General features: G+C 37.0%; 2 long non-coding RNA genes across 2 annotated transcripts; both read right to left on the minus strand.

Annotated features, from left to right (window-relative positions):
* Positions 1-5,172: 5,172 nt before the first annotated feature.
* LOC110724590 lies at positions 5,173-15,483 on the minus strand. The gene is made up of 3 exons (XR_002512014.1): positions 14,115-15,483; positions 11,844-11,914; positions 5,173-5,395 (listed from the first exon to the last, which is right to left on the minus strand). It is a non-coding gene; the product is annotated as an uncharacterized LOC110724590 (long non-coding RNA).
* On the minus strand, positions 7,095-7,602 carry LOC110724591. Its single transcript, XR_002512015.1, has 3 exons — positions 7,552-7,602; positions 7,333-7,431; positions 7,095-7,150 (listed from the first exon to the last, which is right to left on the minus strand). It is a non-coding gene; the product is annotated as an uncharacterized LOC110724591 (long non-coding RNA).
* Positions 15,484-22,593: the final 7,110 nt, after the last annotated feature.

The raw sequence follows: 22,593 nt of genomic DNA on the forward strand, positions 1-22,593 counted from the left end.
TGAAGACCATTGATTACAGATATCACAGGCAGTATATCACCGCCTGTGGTCCTATGGAATGCATTATAGAAAGCCAAGGTTTGAAGATACCCCAGACGGTCCAAACCGTCTGTGGGTCCTATCATTTGAAGAGCAAGGGTTGAAGATTCCCCAGACGGCATGTAACCGTCTGTAGGTCTTTTGAGTGCAATTCCATGAAGACCAGTCTAAAGATGCACAAGCGATATTTCACCGTCTGTGGGGCTATGGTATGCATTCAGTGGATAGTCCCTTGTTTAAGGATACCTCAGACGGTCCACAACCGTTTGAGGGTCTATCTTTGAGGATCATGGTTTGAAGATTCCCCAGACGGTCCACACCGTCTGTGGGTCTACCAAATGCAAAACATGAAAAGGGCAAGGGCTTATGGAGTCCCAGACGGTGTATGACCGTCTGTGGTTCTACTCAAGCTAAGAAAGAAAATCAAGTCAGACGGTACCTGGGTGAATTAAGTGAAGAAGTCCTCAACCGGTATCCGTATGCGTTTGAATGAAGCAACTGGTTGCACAAATTAGCAGCCGGTGTCAAAACTCTCAAGAAGTTTCTGAAAAAAAATTTGTAAAGTGAAGAGGAGAGAGGGGGTACGCCTCAATTTATAGGCAAAGTCCAAAAGGCGAATCGCCACCTTCTACCTTAACTTTCCAAAATTTGAATCCAGGAGAGAGAGGCGGGAAGCAACTCAATCGTCGCCTCCCCTGTGCTTGACACCTGTCACAGGTGACACGTGGCTATGCTACGTCACACTTGTGAGGGGCAAATGTTTAGGGTAAAAATACCCTATGCCGCGTGGTCCAGTAGAATCATGGCACGTGGAAGCCCACCAGAGGCCCAACGGGATCTAATCGGATGCTGACACGTGGCATCAAAACCCTAATCAGGGAGTATGTCTCCCCCACTATAAATAGAGGAATCCTCCTCATTTATTGGGCATTCATAAATACATACACAAAACCCGAGCAATATTAATTGCGGAATCTCTCTAAATCAGTGAGAAATACCTATTTACCTTCCGTACATTTACCCATCCGTAAATCATACTAACTTGATCGTCGGAGGCGGAACTCCACCCAACCGGAGTTTCGTGGTTTTGCAGGTATAGAAGTCAGGCGCGCATACTCCGTATTGTAACTCTCCCGAGGGACTAAAAACACCCGAAACACCAGCCATCCATCCCCACCACCGGCTGGGCGATGCCGACCACTGCCCCACCCAAATCCCCCGTTCCCAGTCACAGCCACCGGATTCTCCACCCCCTCCCTTTCCCCCTCACTAAAACCGGCAACTTTACCCCAACGGCCACCAAAAACGGATGGTCGTTTATCAAACCACCCAAAACCGCCAACCAAAAACGAGTTCTAAGGGTCGAAAACGATTGGCTTGTGGTCGAAATCGACCACTTAGGCCCTAAACGGGTCGTTTTTTACCCTTAGTGGTCATTGATGGTGGTCGGTAAAAACGGTCGCCCATTTTAAGCGGTCGTTGGGAGGTTTTGTCGGTTTTGGGGATGGGGGAAAGGAGGGGACGTAGTTTGTGGTGGCTATGGCTGGGAACGGGGGTGTTTGGATAGGGCAGTGGCTGGCGCCGCCGTGCCGGCGGTGGGAATGGGGTTAGCTGGGTTAGCTTCGAGTTTTTTTATTTTTTTTATTTTTAAATTTGTCTTTTTTTTTTCTAAACTACTAATATGACTACACGTGGTACAATGGACCCCACTTAACAGATTTTTGGATGGCAACCGTTAAGTGGTGGTAAAATCAATTTTTTTTTAAGTTTTTGATGGTGTTAAAATAAAACTTTTTTTTTAGTGTAAGAATCCATTTTAGCGTTTTTTTATGGTGTTGAAATTCAAAATTTCTTTTTAATAATCTCAACTATTAGCGATTAATTTGACAAAATATAGTGTAAGATTTGCTACCTTTTCCACTTAACCAAGTTATAATACATTTCCTCTTCTATATTTGATCCCGCTGAGAAGTACATATCTTTGATAATTCCTAAATATAAGGAAGAGCACAAACTTCCAACTTTCCAAGTGCACTTCAGGAAACTATTAAGTAAGTTTGTCTAGAATACAATGGCAAAATAAGATCCTTCAATATTCTCTTTGTCTGTCTATTACCTCTTTTGTTAATACCTTGAATTTGATATTTCTTACATATTGTGTTTTGGAAGACCTGTGTGTCCCCCAAAAGATATTTTCTACTCATCTTTGTTTTTCCTGACATTGTAATTATGTATATGTTGGTGACAAGTTACATAGAAAATGATTTAAATTATATGATAAACCTATTAGCTCAAATGGTAGAGCACTATGCAAATGCATAGGGGATGTAGGTTCAATTCCTACATAGGTTATCTCTATAAAGAAAATTAATTAAAAAAAAATATCAAATTCGTACTAAATTATATGAGCAAAAAAATGGTTTGAAATTATTTGTAACTATATAAACTTTGTTACAATTAAACTCTCATACAAACTTATGTCTCCATATTACGTAAATGAACCTACGTGGGATTCGAACCCACATCTTTTGGTGCATTTGCACAATGCTCTACCCTTGAGCTAGTAGACTAACGTATTTAAAACATTCAAACACACTCACAAATGAGCATTAATTTGACAAAATGAGCAAGAATCATTTGCTCATTTGACAAATGATCATTAAATAGTTTGCTCATTTGACAAATGAGCAAACATTAATTGCTTATTTGACAAATGAGCAAAAAATTAATTGCTCATTTTGACAAATTATTTGCTCATTTTTGACAAATTAGTAAAGAATAAATATTAATTTTTGACAAAATGAGCCAAAATTATCTGCTCATTTGACAAATGAGCAAATACTTAGTTGCTAATTTAACAAATAAGCGAAAACTTAGTTGCTCATTTGTCAAATAAGCAATTAATTTCCTTGCTCATTTGTGAAATGAGCAACCATGATCATTTAATTTGGGAAATAGGCAATCAATTTTTTTGCTCATTTAGTAAATGAGCAAATAGTTAGTTGCTCATTTGTCAAATGAGCAAATACTTATTTGTTAATTTAACAAATGAGCAAAAACTTAGTTGTTCATTTGTCAAATGAGCAAGTAATTAGTTGCTCATTTGTCAAATGAGCAAACATTCTTTAATCATTAATTAAATCAACAAGGTTTTCTTTGCTCATTTCACAAATGAGCAAACATTTCTTTGCTCATTTGTGAAATGAGCAAACATTAGTTTGCTCATTTGTCAAATGAGCAAATAATTAATTACTCATTTGTAAAATAAGCAAACATTTCTTTGATCATTTGGGAAATGACAATCAATTTATTACTATTTGGCCTTTGTCTCATCATGAACTTTTTTACATTTTGGTGTATTTTGAGGAATTATGATGATTATTTCAAGATAAATATCATAACCCCAACTGGAAATATATTTCTAGCAGAATCAAAATTCAGATCCTAGCAATTCAATCATAACATCATGTAACCAAGTAACCAACATGTCTCAGGTAAAAAGGAAATTATATGTACCTTTTGTGTCTTTAGTCTTGCTTTAATGGTGTCCACAAGATTTAATGTGGTTACAGGCGCTTTTTGCAATACAGCTCTAATTTCCTCTTCCGAGACAGGTCCCTGGGCAAGTGTGCCTAAAGTGGAAGAGAACCCTCAAGGACCACAACCACACTACCTTCCACAGCCAAAACGGAAAAACCTACCATTCTTAAGAGCAGAAAAGTATCATTACAGGCTTACAGCTTTAAGGTCTGTTACAATGTTCCTATTAACATCACACCTTTAAGCTAAATGTAGGCTATTTTCATATAATAGTAGTGTCTGATACATGATTGTGCCTGAATGCCTGACACAAGAGTTTGAGTAACATGCTTCATTACATTTTTAGTGGGGTGCACACTAAACTAAGACGACAAAATACAATGGATTCAGTTGTCCATTCCCCTTCAAATTTCATTTACTTTGGTAATGAATAATTGAAAACTATACGGTACACTTTCAGCTAAAAATTAACCGGATGCACCACCGAACTCAAAATTTTGCAAAATTTCCACTTCAGAATTTCAGATTCCAAAAAATAATCAATTTTCTCAATTTGACCATTATCACTGTTTAACATTGACAAAAAAAAAAAACCTTCCTTTCTCTTTTGTACCTTCTCATTCCTTTGAATCTTTGACCTTTCTTTTTTTTTTTTTTTTTTTTTTTTTTTTTTTTTTTTTATGCCAATCTCTGTATAATTGCTATAATCATAGTACCTAACTAGAGTTATTCGACAATGGCCATATACAGTAAATCAGTGACACAGAGATCGAGTAAACTAACCATGTAATAGTTGTGTACACTGCCACCCTTCTGAAAAAAAACGAGCAACAACATAGGTAACATCTTCGACTGGTCTGTGAGGATCCACGTCGCCAAATGTTTTGAACCTGGAGCAGAAGTCAAATAGTCAGTTCAATCATGAACTTACTTATAACGAGATGCTTAATAATCTAAAAACTTGGAAAGCTCTAGATCTTGAAAGGCAACTCAAAAAACATGTTAGCAAAGTTACCATCCAGGCCAGTTCTCAGTCCAAATCTTCGGACTTTTGGAAGAACTTGGAGTAAAGTCGTCACAATAGAATCCATTACAAGTATTTATCTGCAAATAATTAGCATGGTCACATAAACTATGGCTCATTGACTCATATTCAAAGTCATAAATTAAATTATGTAATAATTTAACTCGAATTAGAAAGCAAGATGTATGATATCTTAATAGGAAGAAATATACTTACTTTTCCCTTCTCTGAATCCCAATAATTAAGTAGCTTTATCCAATTTTGACTACTAATCCCATGCGGTGGTGTAGTGCTACACATCTCTTCTAAAGTTTTCTCTTTTGGTTTGTAGTAATCCTTCTTAAGATTAAAATTATATTGCCTCCAACTTTTATTAACACGCTTGACGGCTGCTTTGTTATATAGTTCACCACTGGGAATCACAAAGCGGTCCTTATACATGAAAAACAAGTAACTTCAGTAAGAGTATTTATAGGTTAGTAAAATAAATAAATTCATGAATGAAAAAGTAGTTTATTATGAGAAGTAATATAAAAAAGGTGATACATACTCTCATCTCATTAATTATCTTCTTTTTAAAATGCTCATCAACAGCATGCCAATCCTCTTCTCCAAGTGGACAATACGTCTCTATCTTCGCAATGTTACCAAGGAATCGGATTAAAATATGTCCACCTTTTCGAATCGGCTGGTGAAACTCATTAAATTCAACATAGAATCTGACACCGTTATTACTCCAAACATCAATAGGCTGAATAGAACCACTCAAGTATACAACGTTACCATTAGCATCTGCACAAAAGCAAGGGACTTAAAAATTGAATAAAGCTTCAAATTGAGGTCAATAATATATTTATTAATATGTTAGGTGTATGACAATAGTGTTTGCTTTATGCTGGTGCTGTGGTCTGATTCTGGTGGGATTGTGGGAGGCTTCTTCTTGGCTCCTGGTTTTCAGTCTGCCAACCTAAGGATCATGGTGTACCTGTTTTGTGAGCTTGTTTTTAGTTCGCATGTATAGGTGCTGTGAGGCTTGTGTGTGCGCTTGGATGTTTAGCCATTGTATTCTTGAGGGCTTGCCCTCTTCTCTTTGGTATTAATAAAATCACTTACTTACCAAAAAAAAAAAAGAATTAAGAATATGTAAAAAAAAAATTCAAAAAGTAAACATACCTATTGTCAAGACCTTTTCTTTGTCATCAAAATCATCTACAGTCATAGGCCAATCAGGATGCGACTTTGATCGTAGAGACTTTACTAGTTTTGAGCTTTTTTTTGTTTCCTCACAATTCTTTTCCTCTGTTTCAATATTAACATCTTCTTTTCTGCTTTTCTCATTTGAATTGAGTAAGTTTAAGGAGGAGGGCTGATCAGAATTGAAAGAAGATGTAAAAGGAATTTTAGTGACTTTGATGTAATAGAAGGTGGGATGTTAGGTGAGCTCATGGATGAAAGTGTTGGTGGATTTTCTTTACCAAAACCTGATGGTTCTTCAGCCACCTTATGAGAACTTAAAGTTGGAGTCTTAAGATTTCCAGGTGCGTTTGATGGGGGTGCGTTTGATGATGTTGGTACATTAGGTGAAGGTGCCTTATGTGAGTTGTAAGTTGATGCTGGTGCTTTTTGTGAGCTTGATGTTCCAGTTGGTGGGTTTTTCCATATAGCTCCTACTTTGTTATCTTTCATAGGCATTTGTGCACTTGTTTATGTATTCAAAGATGGAGGTACAACCTTTACTTTAGTCGCAGCTAGTGGAGAAAACGGTCCCCATTTAACAGTTGTCGTTGGGACTTGGGACGTTCGCTCATTAGCTTGTTTTTTGGTTGGTTGTGAATCATGTGATGCATCTCCACTCATATATGCACGAGGGGCAGTAGCTGCAGCCCTTTCTCTTTTTAATCGATAAGTCATACCTACATGACCACAAGATAAGAACATAACAGCTACTAAGTATTTTATATTTTTGATTTGTAGATTTCACAGGATACAAATGTTTCCAGCACATTTACAGAATCAAACAATACATTCTTAATTCAATAAATTCTTAGAATATCTTACTATGAAGCACCATAAGGACCTCGGTTTCAGACTTTTGGGCAGAATAATAGGCTTGAACTGGAGCTTCCTGAGCACTACGTTTTAAACTTAGCAGAATTTAAGACCACCAATACCCAAATCTATAGTACACTAAGTTCAAACAAAGCAAGAAAAAAGAAAAGGATAGAGACACAGCAAAAAGACAAGTTATAATTAAAAACTAAATAGTAATCAACCATATTTATCTATTCATCAGGTAAAATAATTTTCTAGCAAGTAATAAATTACACACAATGAAGATATAGATACAACTTTAAAACACTGAGTATCCACTCTTGATAAAATACAAAGAATCTAATCTCACAACATTCATGCAATCAACCATTTAGTGCTACAACTTTAATTGTTAGTCTTGTTAATGAAAATCACTGATAGTCTGAGTCTCCTTACCTCACCAGTAAACTGCACAGTAGTATATTTGTTGTCAATTCCAGATTTTCCTTCAAACACCTGTCAGAAATATAAATCAGACTGCGTGAGTGAATTTCTTTTCCTAAGACAAAACTGCTTAAAATTCTCCCATTTGTAGAAGCATTGTCTAATAGTTAGGATGAGTGACAGCAGGTCAGAAAAAACTAGTGTCACAAAATGTAAAAGATAAACAAACAATTCAAGATATAAACTTTAAGTACCTGAACTACAGCCTTCTCACCATCAACTTCCAAAACTTGACCTCTACGAGTTGATCCGTCTCCTAAACAACTATTCACGATTTCTTGAAATTTAGGTCCCTGTTAGAAATAGGCACACAATTCATAAGAAATGTAAATTTAACAGTAAAAAAAAGTAAGATTGATCCAGATAGATATTAATTGGGCAAGAAAAATAAATATGAAAGACACTAGACTTACCTTAACCTTCTCCAGAATAACTAGTGGTCCTGCAACTCCTGAGACTGTTCTGTACTCTGCAGAAATTAAAAATGTAACTTAGTAATTCGATAACAAAACGGGCTATCAACATCACACAGTTCATTATCTTCCTTTTTCACAAATCACACACAACATAATACTAAGTAATAAATAGATCATGCCATGATCACAAAACCAACCATAAAGGTTAAACTACAGTGTCATTTTGACTTCTTATTTTACTAAGCTCGTAATCCCGACAGCTTAAACATTAAGGTAATAATTGTTAAGTCCCTATTATAAGATCTAGGGCACATCAAGCGAGTATGGCTAGAACATAAATCCAAAAGCAAATATCATACTCATATAATCAAATGTATCACGTAAACTAAAGAATCAAATAATACAATGTTATTCTAAAAGCTCTTCATCACTTGGTATATCAAACAAGTCCCTAGGCTTAGTCTTAATAACATGAAGCCATCCTTTTTAAATCTCATCTTAAATGTAAGAAAACTTGCTTGGCTTGTGATGAGAAAATAAATGGATCGTCATGTAAATTTCGACCAGTGTGCATCAACTTTGAAAAATTGACACAAACACCACCATTTGGGTATGTTTTGACACCTCTATGTACATCAACCCATTCACAACGAAACATTATAGCCTTAAAAGAACCATAATAGTCAAATTCCAATATTTCCTTGATTTTTCCATAATACTATTGGCCTTCGGCTTCTTCCATGATTCCAGAATTTTGTGTCTTTCGGAATCTCTCACGATCCATAGTATCAAATTTGTAACCATTGATCACCACACTTTTCATCCTTTTTACCCGGTTACTTAAACCACCGGCTAAGGACTTTCTCATTTTTCCTTCTGTTGTGCTATCATCTAGATTATTGACCTATAATTCAAAAAAAAAAAAGTTACACATAGATTAGTTATAAAAATAAATAAGACAAATTTTCACCGTTTTAAAGCATATAACCTGGTTTTGCAACCAATCAGCGAACTCATTGATTATCCACTGGCTTTCAATACTCTCATTCGACTGCCTTCTTCCGACTTGATTCTCTTGTTGCCGTTTTTGTTCTATGAAATCACTTTTAAATGTGGACAATTGTGTTACTACATAGTTAAAAGTAATTACACTCTAAAATTGCTTATAGTACTACTTACTCAAGCACTGGCTTTATCTCATCTGAATGAAGCAAAACATAGCGATGCGCTTGCATTAAACTTTTGTCATCAAGACGAACATTATCTTTCTTTCCAAGTACACGACCACCAGAATTGTATAAATAAGTATAAATGTTTGGAACACCATCCTCATTCCTTTTCGGTCTGCTAAATATCGTTTCAACACTTTCTAAATATCTTGAGCAAAATGTAATTGTTTCCCATAAAAGGTACCCTTTTGCTATAGATCCTTCAGGTTGTGCTTTATTGCTTACATGAGATTTCAAAAAGGCTAAATACCTTAAAACAAAAATTATATATGTTAATGATATTAAAAAAAAAAATAATGTGTGTTATGTTTTCTTATATAAGAGTGAATATTGAGATATATAGATATTAACCTTTCAATGGGATACATCCATCTATAATGAACTGGTCCGCCGAGTTTTACCTCATCCACTAGATGAATGAGCAAATGAACCATGATGGTGAAAAATGTTGGTAGAAACTCTATCTCCATTTTACAAAGAGTTAACACAAGCTTGTTTTGAATGGAACCTAGTTCTTCAATGTCAATATCGGGTGAACATATCTTCTTGAAAAAGTACGACAACTCCTCAAGCAAGTCAATGAATTTTGTGGAATTTGATGCTCTTAAAGCAACTGGAAGGATATCTTGCATAAGGATATGGTTGTCATGGCTTTTCAAATTAATAAGTTTTCGCTGCTTCAAATTGACACATCTTTGTAAATTAGACCCATATCCATCAGGAACTTTAAGTTTTTTTAACACTCTTAGAAATCGTTCCTTCTCTTCATTAGACATGGTGTATGCAGCTGGAGGCATATATTTTTGAGCCCGATTAGGATGAGATTGAAGCCAAAGATGAGGTTTAATGTTTTTCTTCTCAAGAGCCTTTCTAGCTTCTGGATCATCTCTACTTTTATCCATATCTAATAGAGTTTCTAATAGATTGTCACACACATTCTTCTCAATGTGCATTACATCTAAATTATATCTAAGAAGATTATGTTCCCAATATTCCAATTCAAAAAATGCACTTTGCTTACGCCATATAACATCATCGACATCAGCTTGATAATCATCATCAATATCTTTTGTTCCTCTATTTTTCCTTTTGTTAGAAGCTTTTTTCGAGGTTCCATAAACATACTTAACCTTTTCTTGCTGCTTCAAAACATCGGTCCCACTTAAAGGGATTGGAGCAAGACCGTACTTTTCTTTCCCATCAAATAATTGAGCTTCAGAACGATAAGGATGATCAATTGGCAACCATTTTCGATGTCCAGGGAAGACAATTTTACCACCAAATCTATATGAATTAGTGGAATCAGCACAAGAAGGGCAAGCTTTATAACCTTTGGTACTCTATCCCGACAACATAGCATATGCAGGGAAGTCATTTATTGTGGAGTGTAAGGCCGCTCGCATGTTAAAAGATTTTCCATTGTAAGCATCAAAAGCATTTACACCTTTCCACAACAATTTCAAGTCATGTATTAATGGTTGCAAGTACACATCAATATCAATACCAGGACCATATTTACCGGGAATAATCAAGGACAAAATGAAAGATGATGACTTCATGCAGAACCATGGTGGAAGATTGTAAGGAATTAAAACCACTGGCCATGTACTGTAATTGGTATTCATTAGACGATATGGATTAAAACCATCACTAGCTAATCCCAATCTAACACTGCGAGGGTCGGCAGAAAATTCCTTATATTTTTCATCAAATTTTTTCCAAGCAACACCATCTGCAGGGTGCCTTAGGATCTTATCATCCTCACGGTTAAAATGTCATCTCATATCCTCTGCCGTTTTAGAAGACATGTAAAGCCTCTTTAGTCTAGGTATGAGAGGAAAATATCGCATAACTTTAGCTGGCTCACCTTTCTTAACTGATTCATTCCCTTTTTCAATTTTATCACCCTCCTTCCCTTTCATAGTTTTCCACCTTGATGTATGACAAATATGACACTCAATTTCATCAGCAAATTCCCCCCAATATAACATGCAATCATTTGGACATGCATGGATTTTTCATATCCTAATTCCAAGTCTTTGATTATTTTCATCCCTTCATAGTAAGATGATGGAAACTCTTGAATATGAGGGAATGCGTCATTTAGAAGTTTAATCAATTTATTAAATGACTCAGCAGACTAATGAAACATACGCTTAAGGTGAAACAGATGTAAGAGAAATGATAACTTTGAGAAAGTAGTACAACCCTCATATAAACCCTCGTTAGAAGCTTCCATGAGACGTTTATACTTTTCCATTTCTTCATTAGTGTTAGTTGAAGGCATTTTATCATCTACCTCACGATGAAAATCACTCTCTTCATGCATGTCATATGAACCTTTCTCATCAAAATTCGTTTCATTGGATGATGGAGCTTGGAATTCACTAGTGGATTGTGGAATGTGAACCCCGAAAGCCTCTCTTAGTAGCCCATCCATATCATCTCGATCTACTTCCTTCCCATGATCACTAGGGGGATTTAAGGTTTTACTCCCTTCACCCTCACAATGGAAAATCCATTTTCTATAATTCTTATAAAAGCCGTTAAATAAAATATGGCCTCCTACTTCTTCTAAAAGATGCCATTTATTTAACTTACACTTATTACATGGGCATTTGGTTTTTCCATTAATAAGAGTCTCCTTAGCAATCTCTAAGAATTTCATGCAACCCTCATAATAGGCAGATTTTCCTTTTGGTAAATCAATCCAACTAGTATCCATATCTACAATGAATTCATAATAAAATTTAATATTTAATAATTATTAATAAGTATCAATAATAAGCTGATAATAATTTGGTAATAAATATTATAAATGTTATAATTAAGAAGAGTGTAACAACATATTCCATCACTTAGGTTATTTTTAGCACTGTTAGTAAATACTTTACCAAGGTTTCCCCTTTTATAGCTTTTATATGATGTTATCATTGTGGTTGGAGACAAAATGCAAACAAAGTGATCAAACATAATAATTCAAACAATACATTCTTGATTCAATAAATATAATATACAATTATATGACATATAAGATAATTTAGGAATTTGGGTAGTTACCTCGGCCAACTCGCTAAGTGCAGCAACTATCACAATTAGAACAATTTTTAGATAAGCTCCTCCTCTGTCACCTATTAAACACAAAAACACAACTTCAAATTTTAAGATATAACATAAATATTAGCCTATTGGCTTAAGATTTATATAAATTTTTTACATAAGTCAAACTTGTACGATTTAATACAACCTATATAGTAAATGGAAATGTATCAAACTATACATAATATAATAAGCTATAATAAGTTTGGATGCAATATGAATAGAAATCCTTATAAAAAATACGGTTAAAAAAACCTAGAATCATTACTTTACTAATAGATAATAAAGAGTTATGTATAATAATCTAACGTATTTAAAAGTTTGTAGCTATGATTCTTGGCCTGGAATCACTAAAGAATGATAAAGAACTCTAAGCAACGTTAAGTTTACTTGATTCTATTAAAACTAAACTGAAAGTAATACAAGTATATAGATAAGCCTACAAGCTTTCTGATTAGGAACAGTTGGAGCCTGCAAGCCTTGAATGGACTAAGAAATTCGATGGAACATAATCAATGGAACATAATCGATGTTAATAATGAATGACTAGATTCTGGTTTATCTAGCATATAGACACATGACTCCGAATCACAGGCAAACAATGGATTATGGATAACATTATTGATGGCACATACATGGCACAAGATAGGCATACATATAAGATGCATGCATACAACCACTAAAACCACCCATTAGTCACAAGTTGTATAGATTTTCACACACTAGTGTAAACAACAATCTAAGACTACCTTTGAGGTAGTCCTACTAACATTGTATTGCCAAAAATAAACTCGGTATCATAAGCCTAACTACGACAGTGCAACCAGTCACTTCACAGAAGTAGCCAACAATTGGCAATAATTCACAAATACATGGACAATTGTACCTAGCATAAGACCTTTCTCAATCTGCCTTCCTTCAAAAGTTATGAACAATCTGCCTATTTCAAAGTAATAGAACTCAACTAAGATTTATTTTCTGTACACATATCAGCATATAAAATGTTATAGAATCCAATTATAAAATGCAACTTACTGCAAGAGGCCATGACAAAATCAGTGAGATAAGAATTAAGGCAACAATAAGTTTTTCTTTTTTTTTCTTTTTTTGACAATTGCTAAGAGAGAGCATCAAGTTGCTGCCAAATAACATTAAACAAAATTTTCTTTGTGCGTATGACAAGTAATCATAATTTAATAAAAGTTTTCTATGTATATCAACCATAATTTAATAAAAGATTATCTTGTCATGCATAAAAATAGGTGCAGGAACCTCTATAGATTTCAAATGGCTAAAATATATATACATTATCCTACTAGATTCTGTGCGGACCAAATCTGCTAATTTATGGGGAGCCTAGTTTAAAGTACCAAAACACTTTCGAAAACATTAACTAGAAGAATAGGCTATCCCACATTCCCACCCTTCCTTGAATCAAGGATTACAAAGGAAACAAAAGAGGAAGGACAGGTTTGTGTGAGGTAGTAGGAGTTCCTTAAACCGATGTCAAACTTAACAATCCTAGTGTGAATATAGTGTGCACACAATATAGCTCCACACAGCCCCGAGTGCATGCGCCCATGGTCATAACTCAGGCCCCTCCTTTGTCCTTATACAAATGCAACCGCCACAACATGATGCACCAATTAGGCGTGCAGTGGATTGGTTTAGGAACATCATCATTGTGTACATTTCAGCAGATTTTTCCCAGGGTTAAAGATGGGCTGAAATATTGACTATATGAACTCTCTATCAAAACATTCAACATGCATGGTCATCCACCATTCAAATTAATTCCATAAAATGTTAAAAAGACTTGGGATAACTTGCAGCTTGTAGAAAAATTACAAGGAAAAAATTATAAAATCACAATTCTTGCTATAATCAACCTCAAAACTTGACCCCAAATGGAAGACCAAAATTACAGTAAAATAGGCAAGCAAAATGAAGTACAACACCCTAAAGTGGCTGTGGTGAATAGTGATGTACCCATTTGAACCAGCACCTCCATCTCTCTCATCACGTAACCTCATATGGATTACCAGTTCATTATTAATCAACACGTACAAATCTCCTTTCAAGAATCACAGTTTCTACCCAGAAACCCCAAATAAAATTAAAATTTGACAAAATTAATACAAAAAATCAACAATTCAATAAACATAATCAACCAAAACAAATACCAATCAATAATAAATAGTATTATATAAAAAAAATTAATTAGACCATGACCTGTGATATAAATTCTTCACTTCTCTGCGTGGGTGGTTTCGAAATCCCATTAGCAAAAAGAATTCCCATACATGCAATGAATAAACAAAAATTCAGCATTAGCAACAAAATTGATAACCAAAACCTACGAAATTGATATATCAACCAAAACATACGGAAAATTGATGACATGAGCGAGAGGATTAACGAAAATTGAAGATAATATTGAAGAGAGCAACGAAAATTCAACAATTTCAAGTGGTTTAAGAGATTAGATGAGAGCGATTGTGCGTGAGCAAGCAAAGAAGATCGTGTTAGGGTTCGTTAGGAGCTAAGGGTTTTTTTTTTTTTTATTTCTTCTGACTGCTAACTGCGTAATGGCGGTTTAATTTTTTTCTTTTTTTTTTGGTTTAATTTAATTAGCCCGCTTTTTTTTTCCCTGAAATTTGAAGTCCCGGGATATAGACAGTCACGTGCATATCACATGTATTTTTCTCGACGCTTTTATGTGTCGAGATCTAATGGTGACGCTTAAAAGCGTCGAAAAAACACGAAAATAATTTTTTTGGCTAACGCTTGATACATGGCGTCGAGCACATAGCGTCCAGAAACTAAGGGATTTGTAGTAGTGTTTCTGTTAAGTTCCTAAAAAATTCATTAAACAAGACAAAAAATCGCAAGTATATGAATGGGAAACCTGTGTAAACTTAATGTAATGGTATTAAAGCGTACAATTTCTACCACAAGCAAGAAACATCCTTTACACAAGTTGACCTATATAATTCTCCCAAAAAGGAGAAGTTTTTTACTCGCAACATTTACATAATCAGTTAATAAAAAATAAAAAAATATTAGTAATGGTTATGCATAAAATAAAATAAAAAAAGGGTGAGACATCTCTCTGCTTATTCTTTTTTTGTTTTCGGGAAGGAGAGGGACAAAATAAGATAGAGAAAGTCAGAAACACCTCAACTGAAGCAACACCTTTCATATTATTATTTCTGAAAGGAAGTAGTGATAGATCCCGGAGTTTCAGTTATCATTAAAAACAATCAAGAAATCTAATAATGAGCCATGTATATAGGATGTAATGGAAGAGGAAATCAGCTTGGGGCTCAACAGAACCACCCACAATGCCCAAAGGGATGATTAGATCAAGACACTATAACACAACATAATAAGCAGACACATATGGACAGACATGAAACACAACTAGACAAGATCAGCAAAATAGTTCAAGAAGTAGTTATATGTTTGCAGCTATGTCACATGTGAAGGTTTAGATAATAAACCTTTCCGAGCAAAATACATGGGAAGCAAAGAAATCACAGAATTCACACATGGAAAATGAACCTGCATATCCAAATATTCTCACCACAAGATCAGGTGTATCCCACTGCTGGCACATTATCCAAGGCACACCTATGTTCAGAGAAAGGGCCATATTGGCAGCCCACAAGGCATATTTCTTCCCTCCATTTCCATATGATTGTTCATAATAACCATATTTCATTTTCTACCTACAAGAAAAAAGAAAAATAATACCAAGTATTACAAGAATACTGTAGTTGTATTGACATTACAAGAAGGAAAACAAAACCAATAGAGCCACAAAGAGCTTGTAAAACAAAAGCAAAAAGTGCTCAAATGCAAGACAACACTATATATAAAAGAATTTTTGTAGAACAGAACCAACTCACTACCAGAAGTGCTCTATAATCCTATATCACTTAACTTCTCAAATATACAAATGCTTTGTAAGAACAGAAAAATATAGCTTTTGAACTAAGTTCTGCTTTACTTGCTACTTCTAACACCTTAACATTTTACTATGTAGTGCAACATCCATTTCAGGACTTGCTTAAACAATATTTAATTTGAATGTACCTGAGCCATGATGATTGGACCTCCTTGTGATGCAAAAAGCTTCTCCTTCTTCATCAGGTCCACTATGTATGTCGTGAACTTCTTCATGTAATACTGCTTAAGACAACCACCAACACAGAAAAGTTAAAGATTCATGCTAAACATTTTGGCAATTGACGAGTATAAAACATTAAGAAACCAGAAAATGAACAAAATTAAATCAAGATCTCATAAAATTGCTTTGTACTATCATCACATGATACAAATTACTAAAAATCACATAAAAACAAAGTAAAATGCCCAAAATCAATAAATTGATACTTACATCATTTGTTCATATGTAACAATAGCTTCGGTTGAATCCATTTGATGAAGATTCGTGATTTCTAGGGTTTCAACAAAATCACAAAAACCTTATTCAATACCAAAATTTGAACAATTGAAGCCAAATATCAAAGGAAAAATAATTAAAACAGCAAATACCTAACTATAGTTGTAGATTTAAGTCGAAATTCAAAGATATCTCAGCATTACGATCAAAACAGTGTTCGTTCAGAAATTTTTGGGGAAAGAAGAGAGAGAAAGGCAAGACCTAGATCAATATCTAGAGAGAAAAAAAGCTGGACAATGTTTTTTTAGATTTTTCTTACATACAATCTAAAATTTACAATAATGCCATTATTTTGAAAGGAATAGATGATGGAGCGTTGGATCTTGTTTGATCTAATGGTTATAAAGTGTTCTCACATAAGGGATGTGTTCTCACATGATCCTATTTCTATATCTATATTTATATCTATATCTATATATACATATATATATATACATATATATATATACATATATATATACATATATATATATATACATATATATATACATACATATATATATATATATATATATATATATATATATATATATATATATATGCATATACATATTTCCTGTCCCACGGTCATATTTGTGCTTATTTGAGCTATGCAGAGCTATTTTTATTACTAATATACGTTTTCTAGTGTTTTTGTAGAGTTGGTATTATTTTGTAAGAATTTGCAGAATTATAATAATTTCCGTGCTTATTGAGCCACTACAAATATTAGAGTCGGATCGTATTTTATGACCGTATATTTGAAGTCCAAGGCCTAATCAAAGGAATTTAATTAAGTGATTAATGGCTTGATTAAGTGAGTTACAAATGTCCAAGTTATAATCATAGACCAAGCAAAAGAGTAGAAGATTGGGCCAAAGCATTAAACGGCCCAAGCTTACTAATGTTCCTGCTCGGCGTGATTTTTAGCTGGGCCGATCGAGTGGAGTGCGGCCTGACCGGGCGAGCTTGTTGTCACTGCTATTTTGCTTCATCAATGGGCTTGTTGATTAAGTCTATTGGATATTTTTTAAAGGTGGTGAATTAGATTATATAAAGGGGAGTAGTACGTAGGATTGGATGAGCCGATGAGGTTGGCGAGGCGTGATGGATCGCTACCCGGTATTAGGGGTGTTAAAAAAAACCCGACCCGGTTGTCCCGTCCCGAATTCCCGATGATCCGCAAAAAACCTGAAAGGAAATTTTCAAAATTTTCTGTTTTTTTCGGGTCGGGTACCTGTCCTGGTAAAATAACACTTTCTTCAGCCGGGACATGGGACAAGCTTTGCAATAATCGGGTACCCGGATACCCGTTTTTTTAAAAAAAAAGTTCTTAGCTTCTGCTTAGCTTTACTTTACCTAGTTATGATTTGACTCTGCTTAGCTTTACTTTACCTAGTTATGATTTGACTCTGCTTATGATTTGATCATCTTTCTCCATTTTCTAGACTTCTTAGCTTCTGCATCTGGGGTTGGATTCTGCTTCTTTCTTTAAACTTTGAGATCGTCAAAGTTAAGTTTCTCTGAGCTCAATTTGCTGCTGATTTTCCATTTTCAGCTCTATTTCAGCTTTATTTTACCTAGTTAGTTGTAGTTTTCCCCAATTTTTAATATTTTTTTTCCTACTTGAATTTCATGTGAATTGAATTATTTAGCTCCCAAAAAAAAAAAGTTAAGATGTTGATGAAACGAGAAGAAAACCAGCTTTGATTCTATGGTTATCAGTATTAGTAAAAGTGATAGTAGCTCAAAATTATACACCAAAAGATAATATTTTGTTGATTTGCGGGGCCACAGACAAGCAGGTCAGCAGGTTTTTATTTTTAAAAAAAAACAACAGCAATTTTTTTTTAAAAAAAGCAACATGTTTGTTTGGGGGTTTTTTATGTGTCCTACGGGAGAGTTACAATTTCCTAGTATGCTCCTTCCGTTGCCTGTACCCACACAGATAACGGAATACTCCGGCTGGGGCTGGGGTGTTCCGCCTCCGAAGATTAAGTTAGTCTCTTTCTTAATGAGGAAATAAGACAATAAATGCTTCTCGAGTTGAGAGCATTTGCAAGGGGATTTGTGTTTGGTTGGTTGGTTGAAAATTATTCGATCCCCATTAATGAGGTATGCCCTTACTATTTATAGTAGGGGAGAGCTGTACCTCAATTAGGGTACAATGACACGTGTCGCAAAGGGATTGGGCCTTTGCTGACCGTTGCAAACTTGACACGTGGCAAGCCTTTATAGGGCCACGTGTCTTAGGGGTATTTTTACCCTAAACATCTGCCCCTCACAGGTGTGAAGTGGCATGTCCACGTGTCACCTGTGACAAGTGTCAGACGCATAGGAGGAGACAGTTCGTCTTCTTCCCTCCTTTTTTCAAATTTCAAGTTTTTAGGGCAGAAGGCATCGTTTCGCCTTTTGCTCCTTCTCTATAAATGAGAGACACTCTCTCTATCCTCCACACTTTGCATAATTTTTCAAAAATTTTCTGAGAGAGCTCTGACACCGGCTGCATAATTTCCTAAGTTTCCTTGCATCCGGCATTTTTGAATCAAGCACATCCGGCGACTGGTTGAGTATTCTTTCTCCAATCTCTAAGGTACCGGCTGTTCTTTTCTTTCTACTTTTAACTTCCATTTTTGAGGATTTTGAACGTTTTACCCCATCCGGGTTACTTGTCGCCTGGGGGGCCTTTAACCCATATCCCAGTGCTGAATTCTCTCCCTCAGCCGGCATAGCTCCGTCTGAGGGATCATCAACCTTTAAGAATTATGCATTCTAAACACCCCCATCCGGTTTAACACCGTCTGTGGGATCTCTGATCCATTCCCAAATAGACTTGTCCTTTATATAACCAGGCATTCAAAGTACCCATCCGGTGAAACTCCGTCTGGCGTACTTCTGAGCCTTTACAAAGAAACGATTTCAAAAACCCCAACTGGTTTTAATGCCGGTTGGGTCATCATCCTTGTCTTTTTCATGACCTTTCAAATTTTAAGATGCGTTCAATGCACCCCCATCCGGTGACTCACCGTCTGGATATTGTTTGAGCAGTTTTTTTTTTATTTTTTTTTTTATTTTTTTTAAAAGGTAACAAGGATTTCAAAGCATCCCCATCCGGTATTACACCGCCTGGGTATTTGTTTTGTCAAGAAATGAATTCAAAAACCCCAACCGGTTTTAAAGCCGGTTGGGTCCTCATTCTTGTCTTTTCGCGACCTCTTCAAATTTAAAGATGCGTTCAATGTACCCCCATCTGACCCTATAAATCAAGAACAAGCCGAGGAACCGGCTGAGATGGGTCCTAATGAAGAGATTCAGCAAGATTCCCCGAATACACCTAGCACACCGGGTGACAGTATCTTGGATAGCTCTGGTTCCAACACTGAGGAATCCGGAGAGGGATTCGGTGAAAAATCCGGAGAGGGGTCAGTTGATAATGAGGAGTCCGGCCTTGGCCCTGATGAAGAGTCTTCTGAAGAGGCGGCTCCCATTGATGAAGAGGCCTACAAATGGCCAGCTAAGGGCGACCCAACTGATATGACCATGTCCGCCAGGGATGTGGTCACTTTAAACGCCACACTCCCTGCTTTCCTAAACAAGAAGCCAGTTGGGGAGTAATGGGAGGTGTTTGTCCCGACTGTAGAGGCAAGAGTCGTTTGGACCGACGACGTGGACAATGTCGACAACTACTTCGGCTGCTACGAGGCGGCATTTATAGCCGGCCTCTGGTTCCCCCTCCATCACTGCGTTAGAGCCATACTAAAGGGGTATGACTTGGGTGTATGGCAGTTGACCCCTAATTCGTGGGTCAACATTCTTGGATATATTGCCACCTGCGAGCTGCAGGGTGTCAAGCCGAGCTGGGAAGCATTTGCGCATATGCATTACTTAAGCAGAGCGCCGGGTGGGTGGAATGCGTGGTACACTCTCACCACGCTTCCGGAGTATATGATGACTTTGGACAAGCCGTCCAAATGGAGTAATTGGAAGAGTAAATTTTATGTCGTCTCTTCCCCATCCCCCCAACTTAACCGCCGGCTGGTAGATACAATAAGCACCCGGCATTGCTAGGAAGAAGCTCTCCCTAGAGTACCGGTTGAGGCTTGGGACCAAATAATGCAGAAGGGTCTCTTTCTGAAGACAACTGCCCCACTAGATGACGGGGGTGAGATCATAGTTCCCCAATTTTGGGTGCCCCATCCGGATTGGTTTAAGGATGAGGCTTTTTTGTCCCTTTGTAACTTAAGCACTATGTTTAACAAGGGTAGGTTCACTGTTTGATCAAGTCTTTCCTGGATGGGTATGCTTTGTATGATCTCTAACCATGTTTTCTTTTCTTGTTTTGTAGAAGAAGCAAAACGAATGGTGCCACCAGAGAAGACACCGGCTACTTCTGCCATTCTTTTGAGAAATAAGTAGCTGGAAGAGAAGAAGGCGGCGATGGCCGCCAAAACCGCCGGGGTAGTCTTTCCTTAACCATCTTTCTGTTTACAATTTATTCTTCTTTTGCCGGATGTACCCTTTACCTTGTTACAAGGTTTTTACCGGATCCTATTTTGACTGTTTTCAGGCCGGGAACCAAGTCATACCTCGCTCTGTAGCGAGTATGCAAAAACGACCGCCTGGGAATATTCCCAAGCCAGCCGCCAAAGTGCCTAGGGTGGCGGCTCCTGCCCCGGCTGCTGGTCAGAAACAGAAGACGCCTGACAAGGACAGGCCAACAACAGCAGGGAAGAGCCGACAATTTACTCCCCACTTTGAAATGGTGGTGGAGTCAGCAAGACCGGATGCTCGTACTCAGACGGGCTCCGGTTCTTTAGCGGCTGGGGGGGCTTTGACCCCACAGTCCGAAAAAGGTAAAACTTCTGCCTTTGATCCCCCCTGGTCGCTTGGGCATATGAGAGTAAAAACCCAAGCAAGCCAATCTAGGGATTCTTCTGGACACCGCCTGGATATTGGCGAGGCATATGCCCAATACCTTACAGATGATTCTATGCTTGCAGATACAACCTCCAGCCGTCCAAACTACCAGCAATATGCTAAGAGGATGGTCAAGACCATCACTCGGTCTGAGAGAGAAGTTGTGCAAGCCGTGCACACGGTTAATCTTGACCGGATCACTTCTCTTCTTGCTGAGGTACATAAACCGGATGGCCTATGTTTAAGCAATAATCTTTTTTACCGGATGCAAGTACTTTGTTTTTGATCTTTTCTAACACTTTTTCCGGCTGATATTGTAGACGCTGCTGAGAGTTGATGGGCTTAGCGTCCCTCTTCGCAAGAAGCAGGAGGAGGTAAGAGACGCTCAGAAGCGCGCATCTGATCTTATTGACGTTTGCCAATTCAATGCCATTTCATATGACTTGGAAATTGAACAAAGGAAGTTGCAACAGGAGGAACTGCTGAAGAAGGCGGCTAAAGCTGGGGAGGCGGCCTTGAAGAGAGTTGATGAGCTTGAGCTCCAAGTCAAAAATCTTCAAACTGACCTTAAAGCCCTTGAGAATGCTGACAAGGAAAATGTCAATCTCCGGAAGGACAACAACCAGCTGGTAACTGAACTTGCAAACAATCAGGCGGCTCATAAGAAAGAGCTGGAAGAGGAACAACTCCGCCTGATTGCAGAAAATGAGGCCGACTGCGAAGAGCGTATGAAGCTCGCTTGGAACCTGATCCATCCGGATTTCGACTACGAATACTGGAATCTTCAATACCAGTATGCCTCTGAGGTTTATGAGGCAAAGGTACTCGGGAATGACCCTCCTCCCGCTTTTGACGAGTGGGTTGAGCGCAACAATGCGATTCAGCCAGATGGGGCTAATCAAGAAGCGCAAGTGGAGGATCAGCAAGCGGTGGAGCAGTTGGCCGAAGTTCTAGTCGATCCAACTCAGCAGCCGGAGCATCAGCAGCATCAAGCTCAACAACAACAACAACCTCAACAGCAACAACCATAAACATTTTCTATCTTCTTTTCCGGCCTGCGAGCCGAGTATCTTTGAGTGTAACTTTCCCGGACGGGGGTCCGGTTAACATTTCTATATATAAATTTTTAATCTACCAACCGACGCAGTCGGTTTTGCTACTCTACTATTTGCATTTTTTTATGCATTTTCTAAAAGTTTTACAAGTTTTTTATACTACTCATCCGGTTAACATGATCAGTCGTTCTATTTTTCGCCGGATGAAGCGATGATACCATGATATGCCCCTGAAATGGCTAACTGTTTACTCCAACGGTAAACAAGCAGTCGGATGGGTGATCAATGGTTG

Source organism: Chenopodium quinoa, unplaced genomic scaffold (genome assembly GCF_001683475.1).
Source record: "Chenopodium quinoa cultivar QQ74 unplaced genomic scaffold, ASM168347v1, whole genome shotgun sequence".
Lineage (NCBI taxonomy): Eukaryota > Viridiplantae > Streptophyta > Magnoliopsida > Caryophyllales > Amaranthaceae > Chenopodium > Chenopodium quinoa.